This window comes from Pseudorca crassidens, chromosome 11 (assembly GCF_039906515.1).
Source record: "Pseudorca crassidens isolate mPseCra1 chromosome 11, mPseCra1.hap1, whole genome shotgun sequence".
Taxonomy (NCBI): Eukaryota; Metazoa; Chordata; class Mammalia; order Artiodactyla; family Delphinidae; genus Pseudorca; species Pseudorca crassidens.
This window is the reverse complement of record NC_090306.1, coordinates 19,531,741-19,549,689: the sequence shown is the minus strand read 5'-3', so window position 1 is coordinate 19,549,689 and position 17,949 is coordinate 19,531,741. Positions and strand designations below refer to the sequence as shown.

At 39.1% G+C, this 17,949-nt stretch overlaps 1 protein-coding gene across 3 annotated transcripts in view; it reads left to right on the top strand.

Moving 5' to 3' along the window:
• SOX5 (SRY-box transcription factor 5) overlaps positions 1-17,949 on the top strand; it is a 991,426-nt gene that overhangs the window by 158,056 nt on the left and 815,421 nt on the right. For all 3 annotated transcript variants that reach the window (XM_067695917.1, XM_067695916.1, XM_067695915.1), the window contains one exon: positions 8,911-8,987. The gene's annotated coding sequence lies outside the window, so the exon portion shown is untranslated. The remainder of the gene's footprint in view (positions 1-8,910; positions 8,988-17,949) is intronic.

The window sequence follows — 17,949 nt, the reverse complement described above, 5'->3', positions numbered from 1 at the left end:
AAGCTGGAATTGGTTGGGTAAAGGAATACAAGGAAGGCAAATAACCAAACTGGGGGGAGGCAGGAGTTTGGATGGGCCTCAGGAACACTTGGGACCAGGGAGTCATACTCTGTCAGGGCTCGATACCCCTCTCTCCTGTGTCCATTGTCACTCTGGATGTCAACTTTTCCTTGCTGCAATAGAGATTTCTCCATATTGGAGGAAACGGCACCATCGATGACAGCACAGGAATTCTATAGCTTGCTGTTTTTTCCATTTTACTTAAATAGACTATCTCTGGGAAGAACTCTGATTGGCTCCTCTTAGATCAGGTGTCTGTCCTGGACTCATCAACCCTGCGTATATAACCGCGTGTTTGTCAGGGTGTAGAAGGTGCTTGCTATTTGTCTTTTCCTCTGTCTTCTTTGGACTTAATGAAATATGTAACCAGCCTGAGAAACCCTAAAACCTGACGACTGTTTTAGCACGTGGAGTGATTTTGCACAGGTCGATACCACTCTTCTCACTCTCACTGTATTTGACCTTTTTGGCATTTACAACTTTCACCCAAACATGACTAAGAGTTAATTTGAAAGTGAAAAATACAACTTCTGCATTCTAAAAGGGACTTTCATTAAGAGAGTGCACTATTTTGAATACTTCCAGCTAGTTGTGTGTCTCCTGTTAAGAGAGTGTTTGTGAATTATTTGGGTGCAGTGTGTCTGTTGAGGAGTGAAAATTACAGCTTTGGCTGTGGAGCCATTTTCCAATAGGTAGGAACAGGGTGCTTCTGCTACAGTACAGGATGGGCTGCTGTTGGCATATTGGTTTTCAGTCAGAGGAATGATGTGGAACTCCACAAATCTACATCTGGAAGAGGAGAAGTGAGTCAAAGGTAGAGGTTTGGGGTAGAGGCTGCCACCGGTGCAGCCATGCTACCCACAGCCGAAGCTTTCTGAATAAGAGCACTGTCTTTTTAAAAGCAATAGGGAGTGAGGATTGAGGGAGTGCTCACAGCGGTAAGTATAACACAGCTGTGCTCTGTTTATGCTTTGGCTACAATAAAAAAGCTATAAAATGTGAGATGTCATAGCTCCACTTTGCTTTATTTATACTATTTCCTCTGAGCTCTGTCACACTGCACATTCATCTGCTAAGTTGCAGCAAGAATGGAGATTAAAATATCACAGCTCAAAATAGGAGTCAAGCGGAAGGAGATTCATCATAGCCCTATTAAAAATATGTAAATATGGGAATGAAGTCATTTTAAAGCTGTACAGCACTCCTCCTTTATGAGTTAAGATCCCTTGAGCAAGTGGTGGGCTATGCGAGGGACAGAGCTAGGGGACTTGTGCGCCATTTCTTCCACCCATGGAAATTCTTTTAAGATTAAAGACTGTTTGAATTGCAAATTACACGTGTTTTCCTATAATCATGCCTGTTAATAATGGCAGGAAGTCTGATGCAAAACAAGAAAACAAAGATTTGGTAATTAAAGGTTATATATTGTTCACTAGGTTAGAATGATTAAAATTAAGATCAGAAATCTCCTTTTTGGCCTCTGCTCTTAGTGAAACCTTGCGAAGCCTCCAGAGGTTTCCCTCTATAGGAAAGTTCTGAGAAGGAAACTGAGACTTGGAGACATGACCTGGCTTTCTAGAATCCAGTTGTGAACGATAAAGCTAAGTCTGGAAGCTGAGTCCTCCCTAAAACTTGGCTCGGAAATTACTTCTTCTAGCATTTCCTGTATCTCTAGTCCTGACAGAAATTCACTCCCAGTTGTCTATATGGTGTGCTTGGGAGGGTTAAGGAATAGATCTTTTAGATGGAAAGAGTGGGCTATCTCAAATGGTATTAACACGACTCTTCCGCTCTAGTCTTTGTGCCGCTGGATGGCACATGGATGTTTTGGCTTCCCCTTTTTTCCCCCCAAATGTGCTACTGTAGTAATAATAAAGACCAACACTTAAGTAACTGACTGGGTACCAGGGATGGTTCTGCGTGTTTTTTATGTATTAATTACTTAAATTCTCACAACAACCCTATACAGTAGGTATTATTACTCACATTTTACAAATGTGGAAACTGAGACATAAGATCGCACTGCTGGCGAGTGAAAGCAGGAATTCACACTGAGCATCACAGCCAGCACTGTCAGCCACTATTGCCTTTCCCAAAGGATTAGGTACACACTCGAAAGAGCCCTGGACTGAAAAAGAGGAGATCTGGATTTCAGGCACAGTCCTGCCATTTCCCTAGTCAACCGATTTTCCTCACCTGTAGAATGAATGAAGAAATGATTATGTCCTTTGCGATTTCAACTTGGCATGCATCTGGATACTACTACCTCATGAAAATAAATTTTTTGAGCAATACGTTTTCTGCATTCTTATTTAACTTTGATTCCAGAAATGATTATGTTAAACATTTCTAATATACAGTGATTCTAGAGTTTCTTCTGTCTTGCACTTTTCACTGTATTTTGGTTGAGTTCTTTTGGTTGCAACTAAAAGGAGTTTCATAGGTAATGAAAGACTTTCTAGCTTTGTGACCTTGAGCACATTTCCTAATCTCGTGTGCCAATTTTCTCATCTGTAAAATGAGTATAATAAAAGTACCTGTCCCATAGAGCTGTTGTAAGAATTAAGCCAGATATTACATGTAAAGCAGTTGGCATGGTGTCTGCTCATAGGAACTACTACAGAATATCAGCGTTGATTATGATTACTGTTGACCACTCAAGTCTCATTGAGCATTTCTGTCTCTCGTTCCTCATGCTACCAGTTCTACTGGTAGGAGAACTGGTAGCAAATCAGCTAATGTTGTTTGTGATTGCATTCCTTAGAAATTAGAAATTCTAATTCTAATTAGAAAGGTTGATGAGATACCATTAGAGGTTACCATCTATTTGTGGTAGAAATATTAGATCAGGGTGGAACTTTGGGAATTGTGTAGGCTACCCTTTAACGTGATGAATAAAGTACACTGAAAGATCAGGTGACTTGTTCCAGGACACTCAGCCAGCAGGTAGAGTGTGGAGGTAAAGCCTACAGATCCAAACTGCAGTTGGCAAAACAGTGCTGCTATCTATGGAGTTATTAAATGGAACATGTGAAAATTCTTGAAATTTGTAAAAGGAACCACAACACATATCTTAAGGGTTTAAAGTCGTCAAATTACCCTAGTATCTCAGATTTATAGCAATTTGAGATTTTAGATCATGTGTCTTTTGAGCAGTCTTCACAAGAGGATGCTAGGAAAGATGCTTGAGGCTGGCAGGGGAGTACAAGTGGTCATCTTCCTTACTGACTCTTAAAAAATTCGTGTTCTTGGCCTCTTTTGTATGTTGGGTGAGGTAACATGTAACTTTCAACAGTATGGGAAGAAGTGGATCTGATTTGCTTTGAGAAGGTATAAAGGTATAAAGAAAAAAAGATTTTTATAGCAATTTGAGTAATTTAAATAGGAAAATAATCTGATAAGATATTGTAATAATTTTGGGGACACATCTAATTGGGTCGAAACTTATCCACTTCTACTCTAATATACAAAGAAAATGGAGCTGTTTCCATAATGTATTCTTGCTCCTGAGTCCCTACCCTGCTGTGCAGATTGAAAGATAATAAAAAGTAAACTCCAAAGAGCACAAAATAACTCAGTATCTTTACTGTCAAATCGCCTCTTTTTGTTTGTTAGTTTCTCTATTTCCCTGTCCAGGGTAGGGTTGGGTGAGAGGGGCGCCTTGGGTGTACAATGTAAGGAAGTATCCCTCTCAGGTGGCAACCCTGCACTTACTTGGCCCTAAGAGGGGTGACTGCTTCCATTTTGTGCCCTCCCCTGCCCCGTCCCCACTAAAGAAACCAACTATGGGGAGTTTGTGTACCATTGCGGCTGGCACGGTGGCGTGGGGTGTCACATGTGTGCATGCTGGCCCTGGGGTTGCCCTCTGTATCCTTCCTGGCATCTTCCCTCGGCCAGGGTCTCTACCTGTGGGCCCCTCTGTCCTTGCTGATGTAATTAGCCCCACCTGGATGTGAGCCTGAGCGGCTGCTGCTGCTGGCCTACCATTGCCTTGAATACCATTGCCTTGAATTTGAGGTCCCTCTTCCTTTCCCCAGCCCAGGGCTTTCCCAGTCTTCCTCTGTGTTGTACGTGTGTGTGTGTGTGTGTGTGTGTGTGTGTGTGTGTGTGTTTGTGTTGGGACTGGGGAGGATGGAACAGAGTACAGACATTTTGAGGTTCCTTGCACATGCACACAACCTGTGAGGTATAGTAAACAGTTTTAACTCAATCTATAGGGGCACCTTCCTTCACCAGTTTTTTTTCATTTCTCCCTCACCAGTTTAGATGGGTGTAAGACTTACAACAGGGATTCCCTGAGAGGCCTGTGACCTCTCCCATGCCCTGCCCAACAAGTAACGTCCATGAAAGAGGACTGTCAGCTCTTAGGTCCCTTTTATCCACCTGATATTCTCCTGCCCCACCTCCTTATTGGTTAAATACCAAGATAGGGAGAGAGCCTGGCCCCTGCCTCTGAGCTCTGCCTCTCTTCTTTCCCCAGACTTCTCCCCCCTCCCTCCCTAGATACATGCGAGTTCCCATACTGGCTCTATCTGTTTAGGATTCACATTTTGCTTTTGCATTTTCACCGGGAATATTTTGGAAATCTTGCAATCGCTCTTCACTCTCAAATTCTGTCATTCAAGATTGTTGTCTCACTACGTAAGCTGATCAGTAGCCCCTATGTTCTAACTAGTAGCTGATCTCCCACCTTGCATTCTGGAGGGTCTACTCTGGACCGAACGTCCAGGAACTCATGATTGAGATAGAGGGTGCAAGGGGAAGGAGGAATTATCATCCCAGTATACCTAAGATGTGTGGGGTAGCACAGGTTAGTCCTTACTGCCCAGCCTGGTTTCTACTGTCAATTTAGAATACTCTCCCTCCATCGTGTATATATCCTGTAGATTCTGCCCCACAGGAGGGATTAGGTCTAGTGTCAGCCTCTCGCAAGAGGACCTACCCATTCATAATCTCTTATTGACTAGGAATTTGGGGTGCACATGCTTCCGGAGTTTTCTCCCATATTGTGCTTATGGAGGTTGCAGACATGCAATCCATGCAATTTTAATACAAGGTGATCAATTTTCTTATATGATTAGGTACAGTATTTTATGGGAGCACAGAGAAGGAGTGCCTCATTATGCTTAAGAGGGTCAAAGAGGGCTTCCCAGAGGAGTGAAGCCCAAGTTAGGGATTGAAGATCAAAATAAAAAAAGGAAAACACACACACACACACACACACACACACACACACACACACACACACACAAGATTAATCATAGTTTTCTAGTTGAACAAGATGGGGATGGGAAGGATATTTTTGAAAGGGCAAATCTCAGAGGAGAGCAGGACCTTATCTGTTTCACTTATCAGTGTGTCCCTATCACCTAGTATAGAACTTGGCACTTAAGTATTGAATGTATTAGTGAACTAATGACTTTATCTTGAAGGCCATTGAAACTGGTCATGATAAAATGATAAAATTTGTGTTTTATAAAAATAAACATGGCAGCATTGTAGTAAACGAGTAAAGAGGGAGTGAGACAGGGAGCAATTGTAGTAGCATGTTCTACGAAGACTCTTAGGAGAGATTCTTTTTAAGTGACCCCCAATCTCACTTCAGGTACTTAGAGATTCTGTGTCTTCTGCACTGAACATATGGTAGTTTCCCACATATGCCTCAAGCAGGCACAGTCACTGCCTACTTCTACCCTTAAAATGGCCCCAGAAACTTTGGAGATAATTCACAGCATATTTAAGCATTACCTTCTCAACACCTTCCATATAGGAGGCAGCAAGTCGAGTTTTCCAAATGATCTACTGAAGAGACAACAATTACATTTTTGTCTTAGTCCATATGGGTGCTATAACAAAAATACCATAAACTGGGTGGCTTAACACAACAGAAATTTATTTCTCATACTTATGGAGGCTGGGAAGCCCATGCTCAAGGCGCCAGCACATTCGGCGTCTGGTGAGAGCCTGCTTCCTAGATGGCTGTCTTTTCGCTGTAACCTCACTTGGTGGAAGGGGATAGGGAGCTCTCTGGGGTCTCTTTGATAAGATGACTAATCCCATTCACGAGGGCTCCACTCTCATGAACTAAGCACCTCCCAAAGACCCCACTTCCTAATATCATCGCATTGGGTTTTAGGTTTCACCATATGAATTTTGGGAGGACATTCGGTCTTTAGCATATGGCGTAGTACTGTTTTTTCTGTTTCTTGTTCAGAGTGGGTCCATGACTTTTCAGTATTGGCAACGGTAACTGGTAACTGGGGGTCTCTATGGTTAGTGAAACCTGGCACATAACTGATATTGTTTTCAGAGTGAAAGACTGAAGAGAGGTCAGTAAAATACATCCAGAATCCTCAGTTCCTGTGTGTTATTAGCTTTCTGCAAGTATATATCAAGTTATCAAAAACGTAGTGTCTTAATACAAGTCCCATTTATTAGCTCACAGGTCAGGAGCCCAGCATGGTTTGACTAGGTTCTCTGCTCAAGGTGTCACAAGGCTGGAATCAAGATTGGCCAGGCTGGGTGCTTGCCTGTACACTGCTGGGGAAAAATCTGCTTCCAAACTTATTCTTATTGGTAGAATTCAGCTTTTTGTGTGTAGGACTGAGGTCCCGTTTCCTTGGGGCTATCTGCTAGGGGTCGCCCATAGCTCCTAGAGGCTGTGTGTACTCCTTGCCACGCCACCACCTCTATCCTAAAGTCCACAGTGGTGTGTCAGATCCTTCTGATGCTTCAATCTCCATCATCCTCAGTCTTTGACCTCTAGACCAAGATTTAAAAGGTTTATGTGATGAGGTTAGACCCATGCAGATAATCTTCCTGTTTTAAAATCAACTGTGTTAAATAATCTATTCATGGGGGTAAAACCCATCATATTCACAACTCTGGAGATTATGCTGAGGAGCCTGTTCACAAGTTGGGGGGAATGTGTGGACCATCTTAAAATTCTGCTTACCAAACTGATAGTTGTAAAAAAAAAAAAGTTAGCTTTTTTTTTTTTAAACAAGGTTACAAACAGCCTTTTGCATACTTCATTTAGGAGATGCAGAAGAAGCATATGATTTAATTAATATTTTGTTTGAAAATCAATGTACCTCTTAAGTTAACTTTCTCATATCTGAACTTGACAGATCTACTGTTACTAATCTTTAGAAATTTTACTTGTATGTGACTCATGTACTTCTAAACAGTACTGCTGTTCATATAACCAAAGCAAAACATTTCTGAATCTATTACTGGAGGAGGATTTTATTGTTTGTACATGGGAACATAAAACAACATATAGTATATACATAAACACCATCAATTCAAAGTGATTTTCACTGTTAAGTGAGAGTTTTGTTACATTCACTTGAGTGGTAAGGTGAGATGTCTTTCAAAGCTTTGGGGCTTTCCAGATTTAAAGAAGGAAGGTGTGAGAGTTTAACCAACTGTACAGTTGTTAGTCAGCTACAGAGTTTGAGGGAGCCAGTCCTCCACACAAGACCACTCTCACTTTTTTTTTTTTTTTTTTTGCGGTACGCGGGCCTCTCACTGTTGTGGCCTCTCCCGTTGCGGAGCACAGGCTCCAGAGGCGCAGGCTCAGCGGCCATGGCTCACAGGCCCAGCCACTGTGCGGCATGTGGGATCTTCCCGGACCAGGGCACGAACCCGTGTCCCCTGCATTGGCAGGCGGACTCCCAACCACTGCGCCACCAAGGAAGCCCCACCCTCACTTTTGACACCAAATGTGTGTTTGAGGGATTTCCAAAACTGCCCTCAGGTTTGAAAATTTGCTAGAAGTACTCAGAGAACTCAGTGAAAGCTGTCATATTCATGGTTACAGTTTATTACAGGGAAAGATCCTGATTAAAGTCAGCCGAGGAAAGCAGTTACATAAGGTTGGGTCTGAGGCTAGAAGACCCAGCCACAGAGCTTGCATCACCCTGCCCTATGGAGTCAGAACATGGTATTTTCCCAGTACTGACACGTGACGGTATGCACAGAGCATTGCCAACTAGAGAAGCTCATTGAGCCTTTGGTGGCCAGAGTTTTTACTGGGACTTGATCACATACCACTCGCCTGGCTGACCGTTAGTCTCTAGCCCCTCCTGGACGTCAGTGTTGGGCTGATACCTTTAGTCTCCAGGTAGTTTTGGAGGCAGAATTGATATTGCATGACTCAAGGCCCCTATCATAAAATCACATTGTTAGACTATCTTGTGGCCAAAGCCCTCAGGCAAACAGAGACATTCCTGTCAGCCATGACGTTTTGAGGTCCTAGAGATTACCTCCCGGTAGCCAAAGGCAAAGGCCAGAGTAAGGTTAGCTCTTCAGAAGGGGAGGGAGGGAAAGAGGAAGGAATACAAATAGTGGTTATCATTTATTGAGGGCATGCTGTGTATCAGGCAGTGTGCTAAAGCATTGTTTCCTTGGATCCTTTGAACATTATTAGAAAGTTACTAAAATTATCTTTATTTTGAAGGCAATTCAATATTTAGAGAGATTAGTGGCTTATCCAAAACTGTAAATAGCCGGTGGTGGAACCAGGATTTGAACATGTATCAGCCTGATTCCAAAGTACATGATCTCAAACACTGCACTGTATAGCCTCCACCAGAACCAAAGACAGTGAGAATATGTAATGTAATAAGCATTTAGAAACAGTTATTTTTGAGAATTGAGTTTTCAGGATAAAGTTGTCATTCAAATGTATAAGAATATGCACTGCTACTTTAATAATATATAGAGGAAGAGCGTTGGTAGATAGAATGGTTACTTTATTGAATTCTTACCTTGCAAGTGGATGCCAGACAGCACTGTCTTATTTAATTCATTCAAACACATTTATGAGTGTGCATTATATCTCAGGTGCTGTGCTGGCCATCGGTGACCCAAAGATGATGATAAATATGTTCCTGCCTGCAAGGAGCTAGCGGTCCACTGGGGTATGTAAACTGCTTATTGTATTTTATTTTTAATATTATCTTTGTTTTAAGCAGAATATAGAACACTCAATATGTAAGAAATATTTTGCGTAGAAATTTTGCAAGCATTTGGAACAATTTTGGGCTGGAGGAGCTAATGCTAAAGAAAGTTGCAATTTGGAGATTGTTGTTCATATAACCAAATCAAATAATTAAAGTCAGGTTCACTCTTTTGCAGATTCCGTAATAATAGGATAGATTAAAAAAGTAAAACTACTCTAGAAAAAGCCAAAGCACTGAGATTTTTGTGTTACCTAGGCAGTAAATGATGGCAGATGAAGGAGTAGGAAAGCCACCAGAATACATCACACATAGTAACAATGTACATTTCTTCTTCACACTTAGAACATTGACTACTCTGCTTTTTATTGGTTACTTTAGTGATTATCTTTCATCTTCTCCTTCTTTGATTTCTCCAACTGAGCAAAGTCTATATTGGGATAAAATAAGACTTATTTTGTTAATGTTAATTTTTGGCAAATATGTATTTTATTTAAGTAATTTTATTTAAATTGTAGTTTCTAATAGTCTATGGTTACAATAAACCATGCAGTTTGCTGGGAGTAGTCCTGAAAAATTAAATACAGTAATTGCAGTAAACATAAATAAGAAATATTATATTCTAATGTTACTTTATATATTTTATAGGTTATTACAGAGGAATAGAATTAGAAAAAAAATAAATTTAAGTGAACTTGATGTCCAGTAGTTCATACTGATACTACACAACCATAATAACAATATATTTGGACATATTTATATTAATACGCTATCTAGATTAAGCATTATAACTGCTGAGAGTGCAGTTGTGATCATTTAAAAATGTGAGCAAACCAGGAAAGAACATATCCTTTTTCTTGGCAATATGATTTTAATTTTTAAAAGCATTTAGTTTCATAAACCGTATCCATCATCTTTGCACAGACAAATGTTGTGGCAGTTTTTTGAATGAAACTCTTGGTTCCCTAAAGAAATTATAGATACACTATAAATTTACAAATGAAAGGTCATTTATCAGAGTTATAAATAAGAGTGGTTCCTGTGCTGATGCCCCTGCAAACTTAGAGTGGTTTAATATCTATCAGCTTTTGTGTACAGTTAGTACCGCAAAAGAATATAGATATTGTCATTGTCATACTTACATGGTGTCAACTTTGGCAAAGTGGTGAGAATGACGTGCAATATTTTTTGAATAGCATGGCATTTTCTTGAATTACTGCTGGCAAGAGAACATAAATCAACCTTAATAATGGATATTCCAAAGATGTTTATTAATCTATTCATTTAATCTAAAACACTCACTCTTGGCATTTATAGGCCCAGTTCAAAGGAAGTGGCAGGTGCTTCTAAACCCCAGAAGTTACTTTTAGGGGCCCCATAATTATGTCAGCTAAGTCTGGTTGGAATGGAGATCAAAACGCATGAAAATCCTTTCCTCCTAATCTATGCTACAGTTATTTGCTTAACTAAAATATATTTTCTTGTATGTGTGTAATCAAAATTTCAATTAGTTCCACCGTTGATGAAACTTACTACATGGCTCTCTGTTTGAATCTTCAGTTTTTAAAATCTATTCCCCTCCCTCCCTCTCTCTATCTCTCTCTGTCTGTCTGTCTCTGTCTCCTTCTCTCTCTGTCTCTTTTTTTCTCTCCCTGTCTCTCTCCTGGAAAATAATCCTACACTGTGTAAACTTTGACTGAAAAGGACTGGAAAACTGACCAACTTCCTGGGTACCAAAATAAGAAATAGCATATGGTACATCATTTTGACTATGCGTAATGAGATTAATGACAGACAGATAGGATGGACAGAGAAGTAAAGAATACAGAGAGGGGAATTTATAGTAGGTAGGAAAGGTCAGAGAAAGCCAGTGAGCAGTTAAGCTGAAGAAGTCAGCTATGCAAATTTGTGGAGTAAGATGGTATGAATGTGCGCGCAAGTACATGTGTTATTTATTAAAATATAGAGTCTTGGCACAGAACTAACTTCTGGATTAAAATAATGTAAACAAGACTCATTTTTTTCTCCATCTCTCGGCTTCCACTAATGCAGCTTCGGTCTCTGGCTTCATTTGGGAGCAAGACAGTGGCAGTGGCATTGCTTCAGCTATAATATCCTGTCAAGCTTCAGATCAAACAGGAAAAAGAGAGAATCTCTTTCCCAGAAGCCCTATCAAAGTCTGTTTGTATTAATTTGCTTTGATTAGATCACAGGATAATGCTGTGTGTCTCTCTTGGAGCAGGAGTGAGCGTCATCATTTTCCATGGACTAAGCATTAGGATTGTATCCCAGAGGAAAATGGGGTACTGTTAACAGAAAGAGGGTTCACGGATGCGAGGTAGCAAAGAAGAAGATTGGCTGCAGGAAAAATTACAATGGGTATATACACATGACATTTTATACATAATTACAGAAACCTATAGATTTCATAGCAATCCATGGATTTTAGGTTAAGAAGCTCTAAAAGTGACATTGAATCAATGCCTTCTGGAACCAAAACAAACAAACAAAAAAAAACCCCGAAAAAAACCCAGCATTGATATCCACAGCCATGTAAGAAAATTAGTTGTTACTGGCATTGTTTCCTGAAAAAAGGGACAGAATATTCTCATTTTGTTTATACTCAATCCTTAACTAGTTGTTTAAATGATGTTATCAAATTAAGAAAGAAAAAGAAGTTATATTTTCTTATTAGCTAAAGTGGAAATGTAGTAGTTCAGCCTGAAGCTATTTCTTTAACTATTATTTTGTGTAAGGGAAAGAGGAAAAATCTTTTATTCAAGGTAAGAACTTTATACTGCCAATGTTAGAAGACTTCCATTAGGGAAAAAAAGAACCTTTTCAATGTTGGTTCAACAATTTATTGCTATGGGAGCCTGTGTTTATATATATCCCAAATCCCTTCAATTTAGTCAGTTCCTTTGAAAAGTATTAATCAGGTCTATGAAAGTAATTTGTAAAGGATATATACTTTTTTGATAATGACCCAAAATACCTTATGATTTGCTGAGTTTTTTCTTTTTAGCAATATTTTTTGGAATGTCTTGGTGAGGTATCAGTTACTTTCTTAAAAATTATTTTAGTTGAAATACCTAGAGAGAATTGGTAGAAAATATAGGTAGGTCGATCATAGGAAATACCAATACTTTGAAAATGCCTACATAGTGATTGTGTATTTTTCATTAATATTGGGAAGAAAACAAGTTTGTAAGAATGTGGAGACTAAAGCAGCAACCGCCCAGATGGCAGTCATAATTATGCTTTATTTTTACACAGATTTCTCAGTTTATTGACAAGAAAAAGGGGTTAGCCTGGGATTTTAAATTGCTCCCCTAAGCACTAAGAGTTTTTCTTCTTAAGTGAATCAAAATACCACTCAAAAATAGGAAAGAATTCCGTGATCACCAGATAATTTTAAGAGAATAAACATGTTAAGTGAAGAAAACTTAACCGTCTCATCTCTTCACAGAAGCAAAACCCTTTGAAGTTTTAACACTCTTCTTCGTGAATGGATAAGTTTTCAACCAGAATCTTCTATTTATGACTGCAGTGAATTGTCACTGCTCCTTGTTAAGTTTAATACTCTCAGTTGTGAGGAAGTACATTATATTTTCCCCTACTAATTAATGCCAGTGAAATACAGCTGTTTTGCAGGGGGGTCCAGTTTTCAAAATATTTCTACAGAGGCCATAGTGTATCTGGCTTTCCAGATGAGCATGTTGTTTTTAAAAACCTCCTGAAAACCTCAGTTGACCATCAGTTCTTATTTCAATTGAGAAGTTTGTAGATCTGTTATCACTCTCTCTGTGTATGGTTTTTGTTTTGTTTTGCTTTCTAGATTACAACCTATCTTTACACAGTGTCAATTGTCTGTGAACAGGAAACAGCAGGTAGTTCATTCATTGAAAACTAGTTTATAGATTTTCTTGCTATATATTTGTCTCTGTTTTTCAGATTCAGTTTTAATTTTAACCAAGATAGGGGGTTGCTTCTCTCCATAGTAATATTAGTCATTAATAGAGTTTGGAGAAGTGAGTTTTTTGATGAGCAAACATTTTTACATATAAGAAAAATGTTGTTATTCTTCCATTTTGGCTGAAACAAACCAATGGTTATTTTTAGGGCCGTGAGTTAAGACAGGAGGAAAGTATAACTCCAGTAATCCTTTCTAAAGACAGAAGATAGAGAATCAAAATACTGTTAAGAGAAATTCAAACTGTATTTTTCTTACATGATGTCCAGTTCAGCTGTGTAGGTGTGAAGTTTCAGATAAGATTAAATGCTTTTACAGATGTGAACAGTCAAAACATTCCATATTATTTATTTTAGAGGCTTTGTAGGGAGAAGGAATAGGTTTAATCCAAGACTCTAAAGCATAGATTTCTGAAGACTGTGTGTCTGAAGGGGATGAGCTAGGGAGTAAACAAAGGGAGAAAATCCACCATACATACTTGAGTTTCACTTTAGGACTCTTGATAGCTTTTGTCACTGATAGGGATTTTTCTCCTAGTTAACTAAGAGTCAAAGAGACAAAGCAGGTAATCTACATACCCTTTCTCAGGTTTTCTCAAAGTGCCTGTAGATGAAAACACGTCACACAACCGGTCAGTTAGGGCCTACAGTGTTCTCTGTTTGTTTTAATTCCATTCTTTACTGAGAAGGAAATAAAAGAAATCTTGAGGATGGTGACAGACTTGGGTTCTTGCCACATTTTCAGCTCACTTCATGGATGGCTCTCTACTTCAGGGAAGGTTAATATTTTCCAGAGATGTTCCATAGGTGTTCTAAATCATACTACAGACACCTGCTCCTTTATATGGATATGTTATCCGCCTAGGATGAATCAGAGTTTTTTTTTTTTTTTTTTTTTTTTTTTAGTGTGCTTCCTTCCAAAAACCTCATTAATCTCAGTGTGCAGAATTTAGGGGGAAAGTTGTGTTTTGCTAGTTGACACTGTTTAATGTAAATGATTTATGATTGTTCCTTATGTATACACAATAGGCACTTTATAAATTGGATTGTCCTAGGAGTAACACGATACATAAATGTTATTGCTATAAATTCTGAAGTTGGCTATATATTTTTGTATCATGTAACCAGCTGACTTATAAATGCTGACTCTTCCAACCTGCACTTTCTACTCAATATTGTAAGTGGTGACTTAGGTAAGTAAGCCTTGCCTAGATACACACGGAGGCACTCAAACTGCACAAGATCAGGACACCCTGGCACCTCTGCATCGTGGTTTCTGGCTGTCTTCCAGGGGTGTTGGCAGAAAGAAGAAGGAGTGAGAGGGGAAAGTGAAACTGTATCTAGCAAAAAAATGAACCTAAATTTTTACTAATTTTTGCTCAGTAAAGTCAGGAAAACAAGTGATAGAGAAAAGGGTGAAAAACAAACAGGAGAAAAGAATTAGTAGAACCAATTCAGAAAAATATAGTTAGATACCATTTCACAGGTAAATTTTCATTATTTAAATAATATTAAGTAAACATAAAGGTAAGAATAGACTAGCAGCTCTGTAATTGTATGTATATACTTTTGTAACAATATTTATATGATATATTATTTTCAGTGTGTAATATAAATGATAATATTTACTTACAATTTTTTGCATTTCTGTGAGGAATGGAGTTTTGCAAATCTCCTGGTTCTGCTGGTGGATCAGGACATTTTATTCTATGTATAATGCTGTTATACTAACAGCCTTCATTTTTCACCTTGATGACTTACTGTGATTTTCTTTCTGAGATCCTAAAGAATTTGAAAACAATCTCTGAATAATTGGTCATATTAGATCCAAGTAATGGCTAAATACCAAAGTCATCTAAAATGCTGAGTTAGAAGGAAAGCGTAACACTCGTATAACTGACCAGCCAGATTCATGGCAATTTTCTGCTACTCCTGGTGTTAACTCTTTACCTGATCACACAGTCCTAGCATCAAGGCTGATTTGAATTGTTCTATGCCCTAATTTGTGTAAAGAAGAACTGGCCTGTGAAGAATTCTATTGTGTTTATAGTGTCTATTCTGACAGTGATTTTATAGTCCATTTCATAGGCTAAGTGTTTCAGTTGATTCCCTTTCCTCACGCCCTCGTAAGTATTAATGTCTACACAATTGATCTGGTTACCCGTGAAGTCAGTCCAAATCAGCTGTTACAGTGGCTGAAAATACAAGATCAGTAATTTTAAAACCTAGAGGTTCCTGTCCTGCTCAAAAGGACTAACTCTCATCAGGCAATCCCCAAGTGAAAAGATTATGAGACTTGAAACCACTGTGTGTATGTGTGGGTGTGTGTGACTTGTAATAACAAATATTATTTATTTGATTGTTACCGAGAAGGAAACATCCTGATGTGTTCCTTTATAATCTCTGTAATATACTTTTTTTTTTTTTTTTTTTTTGTGGTACGCGGGCCTCTCACTGTTGTGGCCTCTCCCACTGCGGAGCTCTGGACACGCAGGCTCAGCAGCCATGGCTCATGGGCCCAGCCGCTCCGTGGCATGTGGGATCTTCCCAGACCGGGGCACGAACCCGTGTCCCCTGCATCGGCAGGTGGACTCTCAACCACTGCAGCACCAGGGAAGCCCCTGTAATATACTTTTAATTATCATACTTTCTGGAGGTATCCTGGTACATGCATGGGAAATAATATACATATGAGTATATCTCTATATTTGTAGCCACTATAGTCAAAACTACTTATTTGCCTAACTGGCTTAGCTGCAAAGCTGACTTACCCCTACCCACCCACTAGCAAACTCCCTGGGGAAATAGGGCAAAAAGGTCAAATAGAAGCAGTAAAGCCAGTGATCTTTTACAAAAGAAGTTCTTTAAGAAGTTCTCAGTGCCACTGTTCACCTTCTGGAAGGGAGATCACTACATTCTCTGCCCACCCCTGTGTCATCAGCAGTAGCTTTGGATTCATTGTAGAGGAAGAAAGCCTGTTTCTACCTTGCTGCTGCCATATATATACTCAGGTAAGCCCAGATTGAAATCCCAGAGAGACTGCTGTACCAGACTAGACTATGGAAGGATTCTGTTGCTGATAGAAGGCTTTATAAACCTAACTTCATTTATCCTGTAGAATTTTAACCACCATTTAAAATTCTGCTTTTTCTTACAGGAGCTTAAATTTAAATGCAAGACCTCCTGATTTAAATACATACACACACATAAAATCAGAAAAAGCCCCATCGCTTTTTGTAAGTTACAGAATTCTTACAATAACTATCATTTGCTGAGGACTTTCTTTTGCCGGGTTTTGTTCTTGGCCTTTGCATGTAGTATCTAATTTAAGCTTCCTAAGCGCCTCGTGAAGTAGGTACTATACCCATTTTTCAGCTGAGGGAATTGAGAGCCAGAGAAAGTGAGTCACTTGCTGTGACTCAACAGCTAGTAAGAGGTGGCGCCAGTTTTCAAACCCAGGCCGAGTGACCCCATGGCTCTACTAGGTTGATTTGTAAGCAATATGCAGTGGTTTGTGCATGAAAAGAATGCAGTGGGACCATCACGTAGTAGGAAATAAAATTTGAGTGTTTTTCCTTGTACTAATAACGGTCCCTATCTCTCTCTCAGACACTGTTGTTACCAGTGGCACGTCTTATGTGAGACAGCCGGTCAAAACGAGTCTAATCGTTTATGGCCATAGAAGAGAAGGGAATGTATTGATTCATATGAGGATCTGCCCCTAAGACCTTGCTTTCACTGTTACCGCAGTAAACAGGGAGCTGATGAACCGTAGATGTTAGTGTGTCATCAGTGTCTTGCAGTTTTGTCATCCTGGGTAGCCACCATCAAGAAGGACAGAGTGCCCTCTATGAATATGTATTTAGTACTAGATATGGCAATTTATTCTTTTGAAGAGCACTTTATCATTTTGGTTTTGATAAATATACAAGCAATAATCAGTAGTTAGGAGTTTCAGTCTAAAATGGATGCCATTATTAGTGATTTAACAACTTTTCCTGTGAATTCCACGTGTGTCCCCAAGACTGGATCGTGCTACCCAGTGCTACGTATAGTCAGCTTTTAGAAAAGCTCGCTTTAAAAACCTCTTATGCTATGAACCCTTTGTTTCTCGGAACGACAGTAGTCACTAATTTCCAAATTCTGAATATGTAAAGTAAAGTGTTCACACAGAAAACCTAGGAGACTGCATGGGTCAGAACATTTGTTTAAACTAATATAGAACTAGCTTTTTCAGTTCCAGCTCCCTTTTTCCTATCTATTTGCCTTGCTAATAAGGCCTTACTCATTCCTGTTCAGTTACCTTATGTCACGATACCTCTTCATTTTGGATTTTTTCATTATGATTTGAGCAGACCTTCCTAGCTACGTAGAGAACTTCCATGATAAGAATAAAACATAAAGGCTGTTCAATAAATAAGGATGATGACAACAGTGAAATTTAACCCAAATTGGGCAAAATAGCAGCACAGAATTCTATTACATTTTGAAATTCAGTCTTTACAGATATTTTTCTCTGCCTGAAACATGTGTGCCAGTTCTGTTTATATAAGGGAATAGTGACATCATGTGTGTGCTAGACTAATTGCCTCTGTAATTAACCTATTTGAGAAGGAAGTTACATAGAAATAAAATATCATTGACTACTGAAAGAGGCAATTTTGTCTTAAAGCAAACCTCTAACTTCACCAAAGGGCGTGGACAAAAGGATTCTGTCTCTATCCCTTCTTATTTTTTCAGCATTTCCCTTCCTTCCTCCTTCTCTTCTATTCTTTTCTTCTCTTCTTTCTTTTTCTTGTCTCTATACAATTCCACTAGTCCTCTCCATTTTTCATTCCACTACCTTCATTTTCCATATTGTAAGGTAAAGATCTAATGTTATTATGAGTGAAGATTCTATTTTTAAAGTAGAATTGAGGAAAGATGTAAATGTGGTAAAAAGAGATAGTCT